This window comes from Equus asinus, chromosome 14, assembly GCF_041296235.1.
Source record: "Equus asinus isolate D_3611 breed Donkey chromosome 14, EquAss-T2T_v2, whole genome shotgun sequence".
In the NCBI taxonomy this organism is placed as follows: Eukaryota; Metazoa; Chordata; class Mammalia; order Perissodactyla; family Equidae; genus Equus; species Equus asinus.
The window spans coordinates 1281078-1299317 of record NC_091803.1 but is presented as its reverse complement, the minus strand read 5'-3'; the positions used below and the strand labels follow the sequence as shown (position 1 = coordinate 1299317).

Here is an 18240-nt window from a genome sequence, read left to right as displayed (position 1 = left end):
AGAGACTCCTCGCTGAGTGTCACTCCCACTTGCACCCCTAAGAATCCTTGCCTCCCCTCCAGCCAGAGAGGCCTTGTAAACGCATAAACCAGCCTCGTCCCTTAGCTGCTCAAACTCCCAAAAAGCTTCCCAAGACAAAGAGAACGAGATCCAACTCTTCCCCAGAACTGGGCACTGCAACCTCTCCCACCGACCTCCTGCCCCTGGGGGTCAGCCACGTGGGCCTTGCCCCTCCTCCAAGATGCCAAGCTTGTGGCTACCTCAGGGCCTTTGCACTTGCTGTTCCTCTCCCCCCAGCACCCTCTTTCTCTGTCTCTTTACACAGCAGGGTGCAGAGGAACACGAAGTCCAAGCCTGTGCCACCTGAGAAAGCTGAGGCTTCTGGGCTGAGTGATGCCCCCATGGGACAAAGCCAAAAGACCCCTACGTGGGCAAGGTGGAGGCCCTGGTGCAGACAAGGAAGCACATCCCAAGGTCCTGGGCCCCTCGGCTTCAAGGGCAGCTATGGAGGCTGGGGCGGTGGAGAGGCCTCAGGGAGGAGCAGAGTCGGGTGCCGATGCTGTAGGCACGTCCAGGGCGCTGGTGGCCCCAGCCACTCCTCTGGGCTCTGCCTGCCAGCACAGGAGCGCTTCCTCACTGTGCGCTCTGCACAGCCCTCTCCCCACAGCGCCCACTGTGTGCGCGAAGGGTCCGCAGAGCCCCCTCGCCAGACACGGTCGTCGTCCCCGCCGTGGGGCGGCACGCGGCTGCCTGTGTGTGCGCGTATGTGTTTATCAAACTAAAGGGAGCTAATGACTAAGAGATGCCGGAGTTTGATCCTGCTGAAAATAAAACCGGGATCTGTCGGTAAACACGAGGGAGCCTCGGGCTGTCAGTCATCTCCCAGGGCTCCCACCCCACGGGAGGCGGGACTCGGCAGGACCCCATCGCTTCCCAAGGTGGGGGCCACGAGGCCAGGCTCCTTGCACACTGCATGCCCGGGGGGCAGACGCCCGGCCTTCATGCCAGCCACGTCTCCAGCGCTGGTGGCGGCTCTGAACCCGCCCGGCTTCGTAATGCTTCTTACCCATCGGCCCCTTACAGAAGTAGCCGTCAGAGGGGCAGACAGCACAGACATGCGCTTGGGGGCGTCCAAAGTGGGTCTGGAGGGGGCAGGCTGGGAGCGTGGTCCTCAGAGCCCAGGCCAGCCCACCGTGCACCCCCTCGCCTCCAGGCTGGAGACCTGTGGCAAGGCCTCCATGGCCCCATCTGTAAGGCATGGGGGGTCCTGAAAAGCCCCCCTGCTCTCTCCATGGTGGGGAGGGAGGTGTGGTGCAGGGGACGGAGCATGGGAGAGGGCTGAGCCTGGACGCTCCTGCCAGCTCTGACGCTGGCTTGCTGCCACCGTCCTATGGGGCTCTCAGTCTCCCCACCTGCTAAACACACGGATTGAATCTGTGACTCTATCAAGGACAACGGACCCGTAGGGACAGCCGGGAGGGGGGCTGGGCTGCTGGACGCTCCCCCAGGCTGTGCCCCCCACCCCACCCCCGTCCTCATCCCTTCCCACGGATGCCCAGAGTGTGCTCTCTCCCTCCACTCCAGTCTTGCTTTGGGGGAGGCCGAGCCCCGTAGCTGCCAGAGTCCATCCCGGGAGTCAGCTGAGGGAGGCGCCTCGAACAGAAACCGCAGGCCACTAGGCGGGGTCCACGCCCAGCCCACCCCAGCTGCCTCTCAGGGCCCCTCTCCCCAGCCCTGCTCAATGCTCCCCAAAAGGTCCCACACCACTGCTCTCGCTGATCCCAGCCTGGATGCCTGCCCCGTTCTCCAGGGTCATCCAAATGTGGCCCACCCTTGAAGGGCCAGCCAGACCCCTCCTCTGGGAGCCCCCACGCTTGGAGCAGAGCAGCCCCCAAGGAGGAACTTGGGGACAGCTCACAGGGGAGGGAACCCTGAGGGCAGGGAGAGACTGGCCATAAACCCTGAGCAATTAAGGCTCATTGTCAAGGCAGGAAGGGAGGCGTCCCCAGTGGGTGTCTCCCACGGGGGCAGAGCCCCAGCAGTCCTGGCTGGATGGGCAGTGGGGGGTGTCCCTGCCCTTGAGAGGCCCGGGTGCAGGCGTGGCCCAGTGCTCAGATGCTGGGCCAGCCTCCAGTACTCAGTTCCCCCACTGTTCCTCCTCATCCCAGGGGGCCCGGAGCAGGGAGCCAAGGGGGCAGCCTGTCCTTGCCTCTCCTAAGAAGGCCCTCAGGCCCTCCTGGGCACCCGCAGCCCTCAGCCTCTGTTCTCCCCTCGTCTCCAAGCCCAAGGCCAGCCTGGTCCTGGCTCCCCGGAGGATTCCAACTGAGGCTCCACGACTCTCTAGTCGTGTGACCTTGGGCGATGCTGGACCCTTCTGGAAGAGGAGGCCAATGGGCTGACCTCCCCTGGAAAGGACCATGCATACATATTTGTGTGTTCCTGTTTGCCGTCTGTCTCCCCACCCCGCACACAAGCTCCACCCATGCCAGGGCCTCGTGACGGTCTTGTCCCCAGGCTCCAGGCAGAGTCTGGAGCCCTCGGTAAGTCTAATGAATAAACCTGCAGGAATTCTTCAAGCTCGAATGGCCAGGAGTCTCTGTTCCTGTTCCCAGGTGGCCGCTCGGTCCCAGGGTGGTCTCTCCAGCCCCTCCGGTCCCCAGGAGAGCTTGGCAAAGCCACGTCTCAGCTGACTACACTCGGGCAGGGCGGGTGGAAGGTGACGGACAGGCAGGCCCAGAGAGAGGAGCTGACTGCCCACGGCTGCCACCCCACTTCCTGCTCCCCTCCAGGGCTGCTGGCCAGCACAGGGGGCACAGGAAGTGGGGGTCCCCAGAAGCCGAGGCTGTGCCTGTCCTGCTCACGTGACCAGACACAAACCAGCACAGCAGGGGCACAGGGCCCCTTCCACCCACTTCTCTGCCTCCCTCACTGTGCAACCTGGGACCATACACTGCCCCACTCTGGACCTCAGCCTCCCTATCTGCACAGTGGGCGCTGGCATGGATCATACCACAGTCCCTTCCACGTCAGGGCTCCCCTCCCCTGCGTGGGCTCCACCATCAGCCACCCCAACAGAGACCCAGTCGAGGCCAGTGGACACCTGAGCTTCTGCTGGAAGAAATGGGAATCCATCACAGGAGACCAAACGGCAAGGGCCACGTGAGGGGCATGGGGGTGCTGGAGAGATGACAAATGTATCCGGTGTCCGCGGGAACACAGCACCTGCTCCAGGTTCACGCCCGGAAATTTACGGCCCCGTCTCCCAGCCCTGGAGATCTATCTGCCGCCTGTCACTCACTGGCAGTTTCCATCCTGCACCCTCCCTCCAGATGTATTTCACGCCACCCACCCGGGCTCCGACAGGGTCTGCCTGTTTGTTTCCTGCAGAGATAGATGAACACCCAAGTCCACACACCTCTGCTCATAAATTTCTCCCGCTGCCACAGCATCCTCACAAACAGGGTCCTCTGCTAATGGGAACTGGGCCCCTAAGTGGGTAGGGACTGCTGTGGGGGGTAGGGGGGCTCTGACCCAGGGGATTGGAGGAGGGGGGTTTCCTGAGTGTTTAGAAAACCCCATTCAAATTTAGAGCTGGTGCATGTGTGCTTGTGTGCATGTGTGTGTGTGTTAGAGACACACACAGATGGAGAACTCCGGCAGATGCTCCCATTTCACTCCATCATTCAAGTCACTGTCATAATTTTGGCCCCACTAATTTTTCTCTCTTGGAACAGGTGACGCTGACAAGGAGACACTTCGGGTCGGAAGATTCCCAAATCCCAGGGTCCAAAAGAGGGGCCGCGGGGGTCCATGCTCCAGCCTGAGGCTCTCCTGGGGACCCCGGCCACTTGTTTCCTTAGGGGGGTGGGGACAGAGGTGGGGGACAGCAGCCTCTCCCCAGCCCAGGTGTGGGGCTCCCACTTCCAAAGGCAATTGGAAGAACTGCTGAGCTCTCCAGAGCCTTCATGGGGGGCGATGGGGAGGGGACGTTGTCCTTCCTCCCTTCCTGTGGCCCCAGGTGCAGGTGCCCACCACGTCACCCTCCCCCCCGCACCCCCCCCCCCCAGATTTCCAGGCATCACGATAGGGTGCTGGCTTTTCTCAGAGACAGGACCTGCTGCTCTGGGGCCTGCTGTATCATCCTGAAGGCCACGCAGGCTGCAGACCTGCTGCCACGGCCAGGGGGCTGCTCAGCGGCCTGAGGGAGAGGGGCCAGCTGCTGGGGGTAGGGTGCAGCTCCCGTCTCTCTGACCCAGAGACCTGGGGGTCTTCTGTCCACCAGGGGCTGTTCAGCCCTCCCTCGCCACGTGAGCAGGAAAAGGAGGGACCCAAGTGATGGGCTCCTGGCCAGCTCCAACCCCGTAAATCCAGAGTGAAGGGGGGCATCACCCTCTGATACCCTGGCCACCTGAGGTTTGTGTCCCTCTCTCACCAGGCGTGTCTCCTTTTCTGACGCAATGGGAGGCAAACCTGGGACGGGGTTTGTGCCTGTGTCCCCCCACTGCCTGTTCAATTAAAAGGCGAAAGCTGCAAGGACCCAGGGCAGAGGAGGCCAGGGGGCCAGCGAGGTGGGAAGAGGAGAGTATGTGCAGCTTTGAAGCACCACGAGCCCATGTGCTCATCTCCTCTCGGCACCGGGCAGAGGCTGGGGCCTCTTTGGAAACCCCCTGGGAGAGACAGGGTGGGGAGGATCTCCCTTCATACCTCCCCTCCCTCAGCACCCCCTGAAAGCTCCTGTCACTGAGGCTCCTAGGGTCTCAGATCGTGGGGTGCTTTCTGCACAGCCCCCAGACCAACACAGCCGGGGAGAGGCAGACACAGCTGCACCCAAGCAAGGGCTCCACGATGCACCTGCCGGAGATAAGACACTCACACCTGAGCCTCTGCTGCGAGGTGCAAGCCTGGCGGGTCCCCCGAGCCTGGGGAGAGGCCTCCAGGGGCCCTGCCGACCCTGAGTGTCACTGCCCTGTCCCTTCCAGGAAATACACGTTATCATTATACCCCCACTTTACAGATGTGGAAAGTGAGGCTCAGAGAGGTTACCTGCCCCAAGGTCACACCGCTGATGCCTGGAAGAGTCTGCTTTCGATGCCAGAGGCTGTCGTTCTGTGTTGGAGGAGAAAACGCCTGCAGGGGGCCCCCACCCAGACCGGCCAGCGAGTGACCTGCGGATTTTAAAGGATGGAAGGAGGACCCCTGCCTTAGAGGCAGGGTGGGACAAGGAGCACCTCCGCCCCAACCACCCCCCGCAAAGAGATGACGATGAGAACGGGTCCAGGGTGGGGGGAGGGGTGGAGAACATCCACCAAGTTCACAGCAAACCCCACGCCAGCGGTTTGGCTCCCTGGCCGTGACCGCGGAATGCGGCCCCTCCCCCGAGTGTGGCTGGACCGAGCGGGGAGGCGCGCAGCGTCGGGAGGATGGGCAGATAAGGCAGGGGTGGTGATGCCGGGCACGGATGGGGTCAGGGACCAGGGCCGACGTTTCCAGAAGGGCAGGGGCCGCAGAGGGTCGCCCGCAGGGAGCAGCTGCTCTGGGCTGGGTGCGGGGTGCGTAGGGAGGCGTGCGGACGGCGAAGGGGGCCGTCGAGGGGAGACAGGTGCTGGGGAAGGGGTGGGTCCCAGCGAAGGAGCGGCTGTGCGAGGTGCAGCAGCGACCCGGGGGCGGCAGCGGGACCTCGACCGGGACCCCGGCTCTGCCGGGCTCAGCCAGGCGCCCGCTCCGCCGTCGCCAAGTTCCTGCAACTTTGCCCGCTGCGCTCGGAGGGCGCGCCGGGCCCGGGGCGCACCAGGGGCCGGGGGCGCACAGCGAGCGGGCGCGGGGCGCGAGGTGCGGGGTCCGGCCGCGCCGCCCGAGAGTGGCCCGAGTCCCGCGCCCCTTGCCTCGGCCCCTCCGGCCGCGCTCGGACTCGGGCTCCGCGGGCGCCGCGCTTACCTTTCCGAGGCTGCGCCCGCCGCCGCCGCCGTCCTCCCGGCTCTAACTTCGCTCCTGGGATTGAAATTCCGCCCCAGCTTCGCCCATCGATCCGCGCGCCGCCCCGCCCCTCGCCTCGCGGGCTGGGGGGCCCTTGCGCGCGCGCCCCCCCCTCCCCCGCTCGCTCCCTCCCACCCCGTCTTCCTCCCCGCCCGAGTCCGGCGCCGAGTCCTCGCCTTGCCTGTTCCCCCCTCCCTCCCTCCCGAACCCCCTCCGCTCGCCCGGCCTCCGCGCCGCCTCGCTCCTTCCCTCCGCGGCCGCCGAGCGCAGGGGGAGGGGCGGGGGGGAGGTACTCGAAAGCGCAGGAGGGTTTCCTCGCGGCCCCTCCCCTGCCCTGCCCTGCCGCCCACATCCAAGCGGGGGCGGGGGAGCGCGCGGACGCCGTCGCCCGGATGAGCCACCGCGACCCTCACCACATTAGGCAGCGCCCGGGGCGGGCGTTCTCAGGACGCGGGTCGGCCGTCGGTCCCGCCCACAAGGGAGAAGACAGGGACCTAGGGACGGAGAACGTGTGGGGGCGGGGGAAAGGAAGCAGGTAGGGTAGGCCCCCCCCACTACGCAGCCCCTGCCCCCCTTCCTTCCCTCACTCACCCCAACCTCTGAGAGGACCCCGGGGGGCTCTCGCGCATTCTTTCTGCTTACTTTGACCCTCACCACCTGCGTGTGCGGAAGCCCCCTTTCCGCAGGTTACAGGAGAGGAAACTGAGTCAAGAGAGGCCCAGAGGCTTGCTCCACGCCCGTCCGAAGCAGACCCCGAAGGGCAGCCTTCACCCCCAGGACGGATGCTCCTAACCCCTCCGGTCTCTCCGCTCGGGCCGGGCAGGCCCCCAGCAGTGCCCTCAGCCCACCCGGTGGGCGGCCCGGCAGGCGCCTCAGGGCCCGCTCATGTCCCTGCGCAGCCCGGCCGTCCCCGCCGGCGCCCGCGCCCCCTCCCCGCTTCCTGTCCCCCTCCCGCCTATGATTCCCGGCCTCAGTACCCCCGGCACGCTCTCCGCTCCCCGCCAGCAGCTGGGCAATTCACCGAGCATACAAAAGAGTTGACTCAATTCAAAGGCAGCAAATCAAGATAAATCCTATAGTGTGTGGGGACCGGGGAGGGAGTGGGAATGAACGCCCACAGCACAAGCGAGTCCTAGAGGGACGGCAAGCCCCCACCCTGCCCCCCAGCACCACCTGGGCAGGGAGGTTGGCCAGGAAGGGGGGAGTGGGCTGGGAGCTACCCTACCCCTGCCAGCCAGGATTTAGGAATTTCGGGCTTCTTCATGGTCCCCTCTTGCCTGCCAGTGGGGCTCCTTTGAGAGTGGGTGCAGAGCCATAAAGGGGTGCCAGGACAAAAGCCAGTGTGTTTCCATGGTAACACACAAGTACTGGGGGGCAGTGTGTCCTGGAAACACTTCACAGGGTCAAGGGTGAGGCACAGCGAGGACGGCACTGGGGCATTTGAGCTGTAGCCACTCTCTCTGAGCCGCCCCTCAAGGACCCCCGTCCCAGCAGGCTACAGGCCAAGGGCAGGCCCTTGTTCATCAGCAGATGGACACTGCGGCTTCAGCTGTGCCTGGCCTGGGCACGCCGACAGAGCAGGGCATGAGTGGGCCCCCCTCTCCTCTCTGCTGTCCAAGAGGCCTCTCCAGATGGTTCGGACTGGGGAGAGACTGGTCCTCCCCTAGGGCCCACCCTGGTCACTCGTGGAAGGTCCGAGAAGGGAGAAGCAACCTTCCAGCTCTGGCCTCACCAGCCCTGTGCGGGAAATGCACAGGAGGGAAGGGAGTCGAGGCCCCGAGCAGCCTTCCCCAGGCAAACCCCTGACTTCCCTTTAGGGCTGGTTCCCCAGGCGCTCGATGGCCCAGCAGCTCCCTGCTCTGGAAGGATCCACGTGGCATTTATATGGGCGTCTCCGGGGTGCCGGGACGGTGCTAGATGCCTAGCTAGAGATGCATCACGACCTCCTCGCTGCCCCCTTGGTGCAAAGGCTATGAGCCCATTTCTGCAGCATGCAAGCCGAGGCCAGAGGCACTGCCCGACCGCCCTCCCAACAGGCAAGTATGTGGCCCCCCAGAGTCAGTGCTCCAGGAGCTCAGAGGTCAACTGGAGGAACGGGTTAGAGGTCCCTGCGGGAGGGTCCCCACAACCGGAGAGGATCCCTGGGCAGGCGGCAGAGAGCGAAGCGCACAGTTGGGGGCGCAGAGAATTGGAGGCGGGGCCAGCCATTGGGGTCCTCGCCTCTGCGCCCCCTACCCCGAGCCCAGGCTGCGCCGTCAGGCTGCGACCTCGTCCCCTGAATCTCCGCTGGGTCGCCCCTCCCCCGTGGCCGCGCCGGTTGGCGGCCTGCGTGGAAGTCATTAATTCTGTTACAGAGACGCCGGCGCCACCGCCGCGAGGACATCTGTCAGGGACCCGATACTGCGCACCACGCCCCCTACCCCACCCCCAGACCCAGAGCGGGGTGAAAAGATGCGACCGCTCACTTATCAAGGCTCTGAGACCGCCGGAGCGCGGCACGCAGCGCTGGAGGGCGCTGGGGTCCCGGAGTTAACGGAGGGGGCGGGGCCGACGGCCAGTTCTGGGGGACAAAGACCCCCCCCCAAGCTGTTTGGGGGCTGGGCTCTGCAGACTGGAAGACGGGAAGAAGCAGCCCCTATTCCCCGGTTCCCGAAATCCTCAAATCCACTCAAGCCTGGGGTGGGGTGGGGGAGCAAATAGAATCCTAGGCATTCGGGGTGCGTGGAGGCGACGCTGGAAGGGGGGCCATCAGGACATTGCCCCCTCCCTTCACATGCAGCTGTAGCTACATCCTAAAACCCTCTCAGAAGCTTCGCAGGTCCCCTCTTCTCTCTAAAGCCCCCTAGGCTGTCTGTTGCGACCACCCCACTCCCCACGGCCCCTCAGATGGGGTGGCGACCGGCCCCCAGGGACGGGTGAATGGGAGCGCATCGGTGTGTCGGTTCAGAGGAAGCGACGCTGATGGGACGAAATTCCTGCTTATCCCTGGCAGTCTGGCCCCAGGGACCCCACACCCATCCAGCGGAGGAGGACTCGGTTGGGGACTGTGCTCAAATCGCGCCAGTCTGGCCGGGGCAGCTGACTGACGGGGCGGCCACAGGCCACACCGTGCAGTTTGGGAAGAGAAAAAGTTGGGGGGGGGGGCGACACCCAGAGACCAGAGAGGAAAGAGTGGGAGCACAGCAGGGGGGTGTGGAGGGAAAAGCGACAGGATGGGAACCACGAGAACTGGGGAGGGGGCTGAGTCTGGGCCCGGGGTCGCCCCAGCCTGCAGCCAAGCCTGGCTTCCCGGCTTCCCGGGCCGGGAGAGGTCGGGTCACAAGCGTCTATTAATAGCCGCGAGCCGGGTCCTTCCCGGGAGCTCAGCAGCGGCGGGCAGAGCCAGGCGACCGAACTGGAGGAATGGGGGGTCCTGGAACACCTCCTCCAAAGGCTCGGGCTGCGCGGGGCGGAGTGCTGCTCCCCAACGCCGGCTGGGCGAAGGCGAGGCACCCAGAGTCCACTCCTTGTCCGCCCTCCACTACAGGATGGGGTTCCAGCTTGAGGGGGGCAGTCTCCGGGCCAACTTGGGGCGCCGCGGCTCCCACCGTGCACTCGCAGGCAAGACCACCCCCTCGCTCCCTGCCCAGCCCGCCCTTCGCTCTCACAGCGCTCAGCAAAGTTTTGGGGTCCCCGCGGCGCCTCCTAGCCCGAGGGGTCCGGAGTCCTGGCCCATCGGGCCGCGGCGTCGGAGAGGGAAGTTTGTCCGGCCGGGGCTCGGCGACCGCTAACTTCGGGTGCGCCCGCCTCGGAACCCGGGTGAGCCGGGGGGACGCCCAGGAACCGCGGACCCAACGCGCCGCAACCAAAGCTCCACCGGCGGGGGAACTCGGCCCCGGCGCGGACGCTCCGGGCAGGACGCAGGGGTTGGGGCGGCCGGGGCTCAGGGAACCGCTGGGGACCCCGCGCCCGCCCCCACTGCCTCCGGAGAGAGCATCTTCCCCGCCTCCCCCAGGGGCGGGCCCCGCTGGCCCCGCAGCTGCCGCAGAGGAGACCCCCGCCCCCGCAGCCCCCGCGCAGCCCCCTCTCCCACAAGCCCCTTCCTACCTGGGCCGGGTGCGGGCCCGGGGCTGGAGGCACGGTCTCGGGCGAGCGGAGCGCGCGCGCCCAGGTCCCCGGAGCGCGGCGGCGGCGGCGGCGGCTTCCCCTCCTTCCTCCTCCTCTTCCTCCTCCGGCTCGCTGGCTCCAGACAGATCTCCTCCCCCTCGCGCCCTGCCCGCCCCTCCCGGAGCCCGCCGGGCTGGGCTCGGCCTGCGACGGGGAGCGGAGCGGAGCCGGCGGGAGCCGGGCTGCGGCGCTCACTGCGTCAAGCACGGGGCGAGCGCGGGGCGGCGGCGGGGACCGCGCGCTCCGAGCCCGGGGCCAGCCGGGCAGGCGGGGAAGCGGCGGCGGCGCCGGCGACGCCGAGGGGCCGGGCGGCTCGGGCTCCGGCTCGGGCGCGGGCGCGGTGGTGGCGGCCGTGGAAGCGCCGAGGTTGTAGCACATTCTTTCTGAGCGTGATCGAAGGCTTCATGCAGGAACCGGAGCGGGGAGGGCAGGAGGAGGGGCGGGGGACGCGGGCGGGGGCGGCCGGAGGGGCGGGCGGGCGGCGGGGTCGCTCCCGCAAGTCGGTGGACTGGGGGTGTCCGGAGGGCGACGCGGGAGGGGAAGTTGGAGCGTGCGTGGGGGCGGCGTGGGGAGCCCAGAGGCCGCCTCGCCCCCTCCTCCGGCCCGCCCCGCGCGCCCCTGCCCCCGCCGAGGCCACTATGTGGAGCAGCAGCCCCCAAAGGTCTAGGAGCTGGCCCACTTGGTGGCGATGGGGGTGGGCCCCCGGGCCGGGGAGGTGCACACACCCCCGGGAACCCCGTGAAAGTTGACCCGAAGTCAGACCTCGCGTGGGCGCGCGTCCGCCGGTGCAAACGCACCGCTGGCAGGGGCGCGCGTTCCGGGGGCTGCGGAGGGCCTGGCATGTGCGGAGGTGGGGGTGAGAGGGTGGTCGGGCCCTCAGGGACTTGCCCCGCCCCCACATCGCTGACTCCCCACTGCCCTCTCATTGCTCGCCCCTTTCCCCGAGGGGAGGGGGCGTGGGATCAGCCGGGCCCCTTCCGATTCCGGGAAGGTTTGGTTTATCCGATTTCCCTCCCGCCGATCCTCCTCCCCCTCACTCGCCTCCCGAACTCCCGGGGGTCCGAAATCGCTCGGTCCGGCTCTAAACTGGGTTCTAAACCCGCAGCCCCCTTGTCGCCCCGAACCGGCGCCCAGCGGCCACGCGGCCTCCCGGGGCGGCGCCCACCGCCCCCCGCCCCTGCCGGCCTGCGGCTGAGCGGAGGGTGAAAATCCCAAACCAGGCTCAAGAGCGCCCCCACCGGGCACGGCCTGCGCGCCGCTTCCGAGCCGCGGGGTCGAGGCTGCGGGGCGGGGACCCGGCGGACGCCGGGCGCGACCCTCCAGACACCGCCCCCGCCCCGCGGTCCTGCCCCGCCCGCCAAGGGAGGCGGAGGCGGCGGGGCCGGTGTGCGCGCCCTGGAGCGCGCGCGGCAAAGGGGTGGGGGCTCCTGGGGGGTGAGGGGGGTGCTTTGGGGGAGCCCCTCCGGGAGGAGGCCCCGGAACAGGCGTGGAGAGGCGCGTGAGGCCACGAGCAGCGGAGCCAAAGGCTGTCCCGACCCATGGTGGGCGCGGGGCCTGGGGTCGGGGTCGGGTCCAGCGGCCTCTCCGCAACCCATAAACTCCACCCAGCCTGCGGCCTCCGGGCCGCCTGCCCTCCGCGCGCTTCCCACCCTGCCCTGTGCCTCCACCAGACTCAAGGTCTCTGCAGGAGAGCGGGGAGCCGAGACCCCAAAGGGGCCCAGTGGCGGGGAGGAGAGGTCACCACTTTTCCCCTGGACTCCTGGACCTGGAGGATGACGGATGATGGTCAAGGGCTGTCCGTGGGCTGTCCGGTTCTTGACTTGGGGAGCAGGAGCGCTCAGACCTCCTGGGAAGGCGGGGGGCAGAGGCTGGGCTTGGGGTCTCTGTTGCCCAGGGCCTTCGTGGGGGTGCACAGCCTTCTGTAGCCCAGACGGGGCTGCAGCCCCCTTTCCCGCTTCCTCTCTCCTTGAAAGTCCGTGACCCGGTTCCCGGGAGGGCCACTCCTGAGGGAGGGGGCTCTCGTGCCCCACAGCCCGGCCTTTCCTGCCTTTCACACCCTAATTCCCTCGCCAGCTCCTGGAGACGTTGAAATACAGCCTTGTCTTCTCCCAGAGGGCAGAGCCGGGCTGTTGCCCCCCCAAAAGGTGGGGCATGGGAGACCCCAGGGCAGATCTGAGGGGGGAGGTCAATGGAGGGGCATCTTCCTCTGGGTTGAATAAAGCCACAGCCGCCACCCCCCCCTCCCCCCACCTTCTCTCTCTGACAGACACTCATATGGTCCTGAAACCCCCACGCAGCCTCTGGTGTAGACACACACATGACACCCACACACTGCAGGTCTACACACGGGGCCCTCATCTCACCCCACATCCCATTCCCCCACGTGGTGGGGTCTGTACAGAGAAGACAGGACCACCCCAATCTTCCCCCCACCCGCACGGAAGCCCAGTTTAAGTGGGAGCTGGTGTAGCTAGGCATCATGCCTCCTGCTCCACACACCCCGAGTTCACACCTAACCCTCATGAACGCACACGTGCACACCCGTGTGGAATTACAAAACGCACCTCCGGCTGTCAAGCATGTGCGTGCTGCTTGCATCGATTGGCTTAGTCCTCACGGCCACCCTAGCCGAGAGTACTATTAACACCTGCCAGTTCACAGGGACACCAGGACTCCAACTGCGCAGAAACTGGGGCAGCAAGAGTGTTGTTTTTATTCAAACCAACCAACCACCACGTCAGGACCCATCCCAGCGCTCTTTGAGGAGAGGCAAGCTGGGCCCTGAGGGTCCTTGAGGCCTGGGGCTATGGGGCTGCCACCTTCCCAAGATGTTAGGGGCCCCCCTCTGTGGCTGTGCCCCCGGACGCCCTGGCATTCTTTGGCCAAGAACTTGCCATGTCCCATCTTCCGCCAGACGGTGAGCTCAGGGGAGCAGGGCAGCCTGACTCACCCTTGAGTCTTAGTGCCGCACACCGGAACAGCACAGAGGAGGGACCGAGCATGCTTTCAGGACAAACAAGGGCCCGACACGTGTCTCTGCACCACTGAGGTTGGCTCCTCTCTCCTCTAAGGATGGCCTGGTTGGGAGTAACTGACCCAGGAAGGTCAGTCACCTGAGGCTGTGCCTGGAAGGAGTGAGGGACACAGTGGCTGGGATTGAGGTGGAGGAGAAGAACCCTCCCCTCACCCATCCTGAGGAATGGTACCCAGAGAAAAATAGTAGCTGTGCCCAGAACTTCACAGCAACAGCAAAAAATCACCCATAAACTCCAAAAGCCATAACAGAAAAGAATCAGTAAAAGAAACAATATGTCCAACTTACATCCCACACAAAGAGCCAATGTCCTCATATGTAAAGAGCACTTACAAATCAATAAGAAAAATACCAAGGAAGGGGGAAAAATGGGCAGAGGGTTATGAACAGAAAAAGAAATTAAAAAGAACACTTAAACATACAAAAAGTGCCTGGTCTCACACTTAACAACAGAAATGCAAATCAAAACTACTCTGAGAGATGATTTTTCATCCATCAGGTGGGCAAAGAGTGAAAAGTTTAATGACGCACCCTGTTGCAATAGTGTCGGGGCGCAGACACTCTTGGAACCTCTGCAACAATGTCAAAATTCCCAATCCACATACCCTCTGGCCCAGCACTTCCTTCCAGGAATCCGTCCTCCAGACACGGCTCGCAAATGTGAAAAATGATGTATTACTGTGTACAAGGTCATTCTCCGAAGCACTGTTTGTAACAGCAGCACATTGGAACCGTCCGGAGTGTCCGTGGATGATGGAGCACTTAGATGCATCCTGGCTCATCCACACAGATCGCGTGCAGCCGGGCAAACACGGGCTGATTTAGCGCATCTCTGAGGTATGGTCTATAGGGGAAAAAACAATGGGCAGAACGGGGTTGGTTTGTTTTTTTACATTTGTGTGCAAAAAGGTAAAACAAAATCACATATTATTTGCTTGTACGGGCACAGGCGGAACTGTGGGAGAAGACCCAGGACTCGAAGCAGCGGTGCCTGCCGTAGGAAATGGATGGCTGGGAGGCAAGGAGAGAGGGCATCGAAGACGTCTACGTAAAAATGACTTTAGAGGCCGGCCCTGTGGCGCAGCGGTTAAGTTCACATGATCCGCTTTGGTGGCCCGGGGTTCACCAGTTCAGATCCTGGGTGCGGACATGGCACCGCTTGTCAAGCCATGCTGTGGTAGGCATCCCATGTATACAGTAGAGGAAGATGGGCACGGATGTTAGCTCAGGGCCAGTCTTCCTCAGCAAAAAGAGGAGGATTGGCAGCAGATGTTAGCTCAGGGCTAATCTTCCTCAAAAAAAAAAAATATATCTAATGCTTTATTTATTGACAGATAGTGAAATTCACCATTCTCAAGGGTACAGTTCTATGAGTTAGCAAAGGTATCCATCCGTGTCATCACCACCCCAATCCAGAGATTGACATTTCCATCACCCCAGAAAATGAGACTTGCTTGTTACTGTGTCCCCATGTCTCCCATTTGAATTGCGTACAGTGTACATGTTTCCTTTTGTAATAAATTTAAACACGAAAGTTAAAATGAAAGATTGTTTCGTATCTGTCATCTCACCTGGTCCCCCGAGAACCCAGGAGGCCAATCTCTCTAGCACATTTTAAGGGTGATGAGTGATGAGACTGAACCAAATGGGGCGACAGAGACCTGACTAATGAGGCCCCAGAGGGGCAGAGCAGGATTGGAAGCCAAGGCTATCTTTTTTAAAAAAAAAAAAAAGCACTTTATTGAGGTATAATTGGTATAATTTACATACCATACAATTCACCCTTTTAAAGTGTACAATTCAGTGGCTCTTAGTATCTGCACAGAGCTGTGCAACCTCCACCACAGTCTAATTTTAGAACCTTTTTTCACCCCAAAAGGAAACCCGGGTGCCCATTCACAGTCACTCCCGTTCCCTGCCCCCACCCCCAGCTCTATGCCACCACCAACCTGCCTTCCGTCTCTATGGATTTGACTGTTCCAGATATTTCTATCAATGGTGGTCTTTGGTGACTGGCTTATTCTACTCAGCATGTCTTTTTGAGATGCATCTACATTGTAGCGTGTGTCACTATTTCATTCCTTTTAATTGCCTAATACTATTCCGTTGTATGGACGTACCGCATGTTATCCTCCATGCCTCAGATGCTGGCCACTTGCAGTGTTTCCACTTTGGGTATTAGAAATAGCGCTGCTGTGCACATTCCCGGACAGGTTTTTGTGTGAATGCATGTTTTCCCTTCTCTCTGGCGGATACGGAGGAATGGAATGGTTGCATCATATGGTAACTCTGTCTAACATTTTGAAGAACTTGCAAAGTGTTTGCTGAAGTGGCTGCAACATTTTACCTTCCCACCAGTAGTGTCTGAGTTTCAATATCTTCGCATCCTTGCCCTCGCACGTTTTCGTTATTCCTTGCCTTTTCCATTATAGCCATCTGGGGGGTGGGAAGCAGGATCTCACTGCGGCTTTGGTTGGTGTTTCCCGGGTGGCTAATGACGCTGAGCGTTTTTTTCACACGCATCTTGGCTGTTTGTATGACTTCTTAGGAGAAATGTTTATTCAGATTCTTTGCCCGTTTTTAAATCCGGTTATTTATCTTTTTATTTTTGAGTTGTAAGAGTTCTTTACATAGTCTAGACACGAGTCCCTAATTAGATATATAATTTGCAAATATTTTCTCCCTTTCTCGGGATTGTTTTTGCTCTTTCTTGTTGGAAGTGTCGGCAGCACAGAAGTTTTTAATTGTGACGAAGTCCAATTTTTTCTTTTGTTGCTCGTGCTTTTGGTGTCATATCTAAGGAGACTTTGCCTGAGGTGAGGATTGACTCCTGTGTTTTCTTTTAAGACTTTTATAGTTTGAGCTCTTATAATTAGGTCTTTGAGCCCTCGAGTAAATTTTGTGTCTGGTGTGAGGTAGGGGTCCAATTTCATTTTGCATGTGGATGTCCAGTTGTCTCAGCGTCATTTGCCGAAAACACTGTTCTTTCTGCATTGAATATCTTGAAACCCTGGTTGAAAATAAAGCAACCATAAATACAGGGTTCGCTTCTGCACCCTCGGTTCCACCCCACTGATGTATGGTCTAGCCTTCTCCCAGACGCCCTGCCTTGATTACTACAGGAAGTTTTGACAGCAGGATGTATGAGTCCTCTGACTTTGTTCTTTTTCAAGATCGTTTTGGCTCCTGAGGGTCCTTGCTGTTGGACCCAAGGCAAACCCCGGCCTGTCCCTCCGCTCCCCGAGTGGCTGCAGCGCACGCGGCAGCCCAGAGAACTCGCAGGTGGAGGCGTGCTGCCAACAAAGGGCTCTCTTTTCAAACACCTACTGTGTGCCAGTGCCTGAGGTGCCTTCCTTCTCTCATGTCACCATCCTCCCTTTACAATGGGGACACTGAGGCACCAGGACGCTGAGAAACCAGTCCAAGGTCACACAGCCGGCGAACTCTGCCGCCGTCCAGCAGTCTGTCTACAGAGCCCGGACTCTTTGCTTTTCGCATTTAATTTTGAAATTTTTCAGACATACAGAAAAGTTGAAATAATTTAATTTAAAAAAACCCAAATACCCACCTGGACTCCACAGTTGACGTTTGGGGACACTCGCTCCACCCCGTCTCCCTGCAGCCCTCTCTCTCTCCATCGCTTCCCGAGTGAGTTGCAGACACTGCCCTTCCCCCCAAACAGGCAGCGTTCACAGCATGAACCAGAGTTCAACATTGTTATGGAGTTTTAAATTCTTTTGAGTAAATTTTATGCACAATGAAATGAGATACATCTCGGGGGCGTCCACCTCTCTGCTCCCAAACCCTATCGAGATACAGAACATCCGCCCTGAGATGTTCCCACACACCCTGCTCCCAGAGGACCCCCTGGTTCCCACTTTTTCCGCCATAGGCAGGTTCGGTCTGTTCTAGAATTTGTGAACGCGGGATCGTCGAGTGTGCCCTCTCCACATCTGCTTCCTTCCACACAGCACGGTGTTTCTGAGCTTCCTGCACATTGCTGCGTGTGTCCACTTGTCACTCTGTCTTTCTGAGGGTCCTCCGTTGTATGGGGCATCTGCTCAGGCCCCTCACCTACAGGATGAGGACAGCCTGCTCCTTTCCTCCTGGGTGTGGGCACGTGGGGCCCCCACTCTGCACCGCCCACCATATCCTTTCTTCGCCTGGGGAAGGCAGAGATCTGTTCAGCCTGTGGACACCCACATCGCTCCCCCGAGTGGCCTCAGCGCTGGCCTCTGCACCTGCTCCACAGGTGACCCCACAAACGTGGCTTTACCTCTGTTCGCACCCACCTCCCCACCTGCCCCCAGGGCTGTCTTTTCAGCTGCACGATGATGGCAGGAAACTGGGGCGATGCTGCCTCTTGGAAGCCGGAGGTTGCAGAAATGCCACCTTGTTGGCCTCTTGTGTCTGAGATGAGCCACGTGATGCAATGTTAGGTGGAGAAAGCAACAGATTATAATTCGCATAGCAAGTGTAATCCCAGTTTTGTAAAGAAAAACGGATATGTGCGTAGAACAAAGAACTGGCAGAATGATGGCTGCTTTTCGTTCTCTCTCTCTCTTATTTTTCTGAATTGTCCACACTTTCTATTCAGTATGTGGATGACCACGGGCGGGCATGTCATGGCACATCGAGGCCCCCAGGAGAGAACGGCTGAGCGCTGGGGGTCTTCCATGGGCACCCTGCCCCCAAGACCCCCAGCCGTCAGGTCTGTGTCCCTGACAGACCCCTGGGGCCCGGCACAGGGCCATCATCAATGACCAAGCAGCGTTTGCAGACAGGATGAAGGCAGGAGGGACAGATGGCCAGCCAGACAGGGCCTCACACCTGTGTTGGGCCCAGGACGTCTCCATGTTCCGGAGCCGAGGGGCCTCCTTTCCCGGGGCTGCAGAGGTGGGGTGGGCCGGGTGGAGCTGGGAAAGCCTCCCCCTCACTGTCCCAAAGGGGCTCGTCCCCTCGGGTTTTGAAGGCTGGGTTGCTGGCCTGCATGTTAAAGGCCAGGGACCCAGAGCCCCAGGGGCCCTTCACATGGGCACCTGTGTTCATCCTACTAAATGGATGGGACTAAAACCAGTCTTAATCAG

General features: G+C 61.7%; 1 protein-coding gene and 1 long non-coding RNA gene across 6 annotated transcripts in view; one reads left to right on the top strand and one right to left on the bottom strand.

The window, feature by feature from the left end:
- ELFN1 (extracellular leucine rich repeat and fibronectin type III domain containing 1) overlaps positions 1-10196 on the bottom strand; it is a 68843-nt gene extending 58647 nt beyond the window's left edge. The window contains exon 1 of one of the 2 annotated variants that reach the window (XR_011494036.1): positions 5935-6082. The gene's annotated coding sequence lies outside the window, so the exon portion shown is untranslated. Of the gene's footprint in view, positions 1-5934; positions 6083-10059 lie in introns of those variants that run through there. The other variant, XM_070484075.1, reaches the window with a different exon arrangement.
- On the top strand, positions 9319-14690 carry LOC139040131 (uncharacterized). 4 transcript variants are annotated; one of them, XR_011494039.1, is made up of 4 exons: positions 9319-9573; positions 12193-12263; positions 13843-13990; positions 14103-14690. It is a non-coding gene; the product is annotated as an uncharacterized lncRNA (long non-coding RNA). The 4 variants fall into 4 exon arrangements; XR_011494040.1 differs by having other exon boundaries at positions 9327-9771; XR_011494038.1 differs by having other exon boundaries at positions 9327-9771; positions 13771-13990.
- Positions 14691-18240: the final 3550 nt, after the last annotated feature.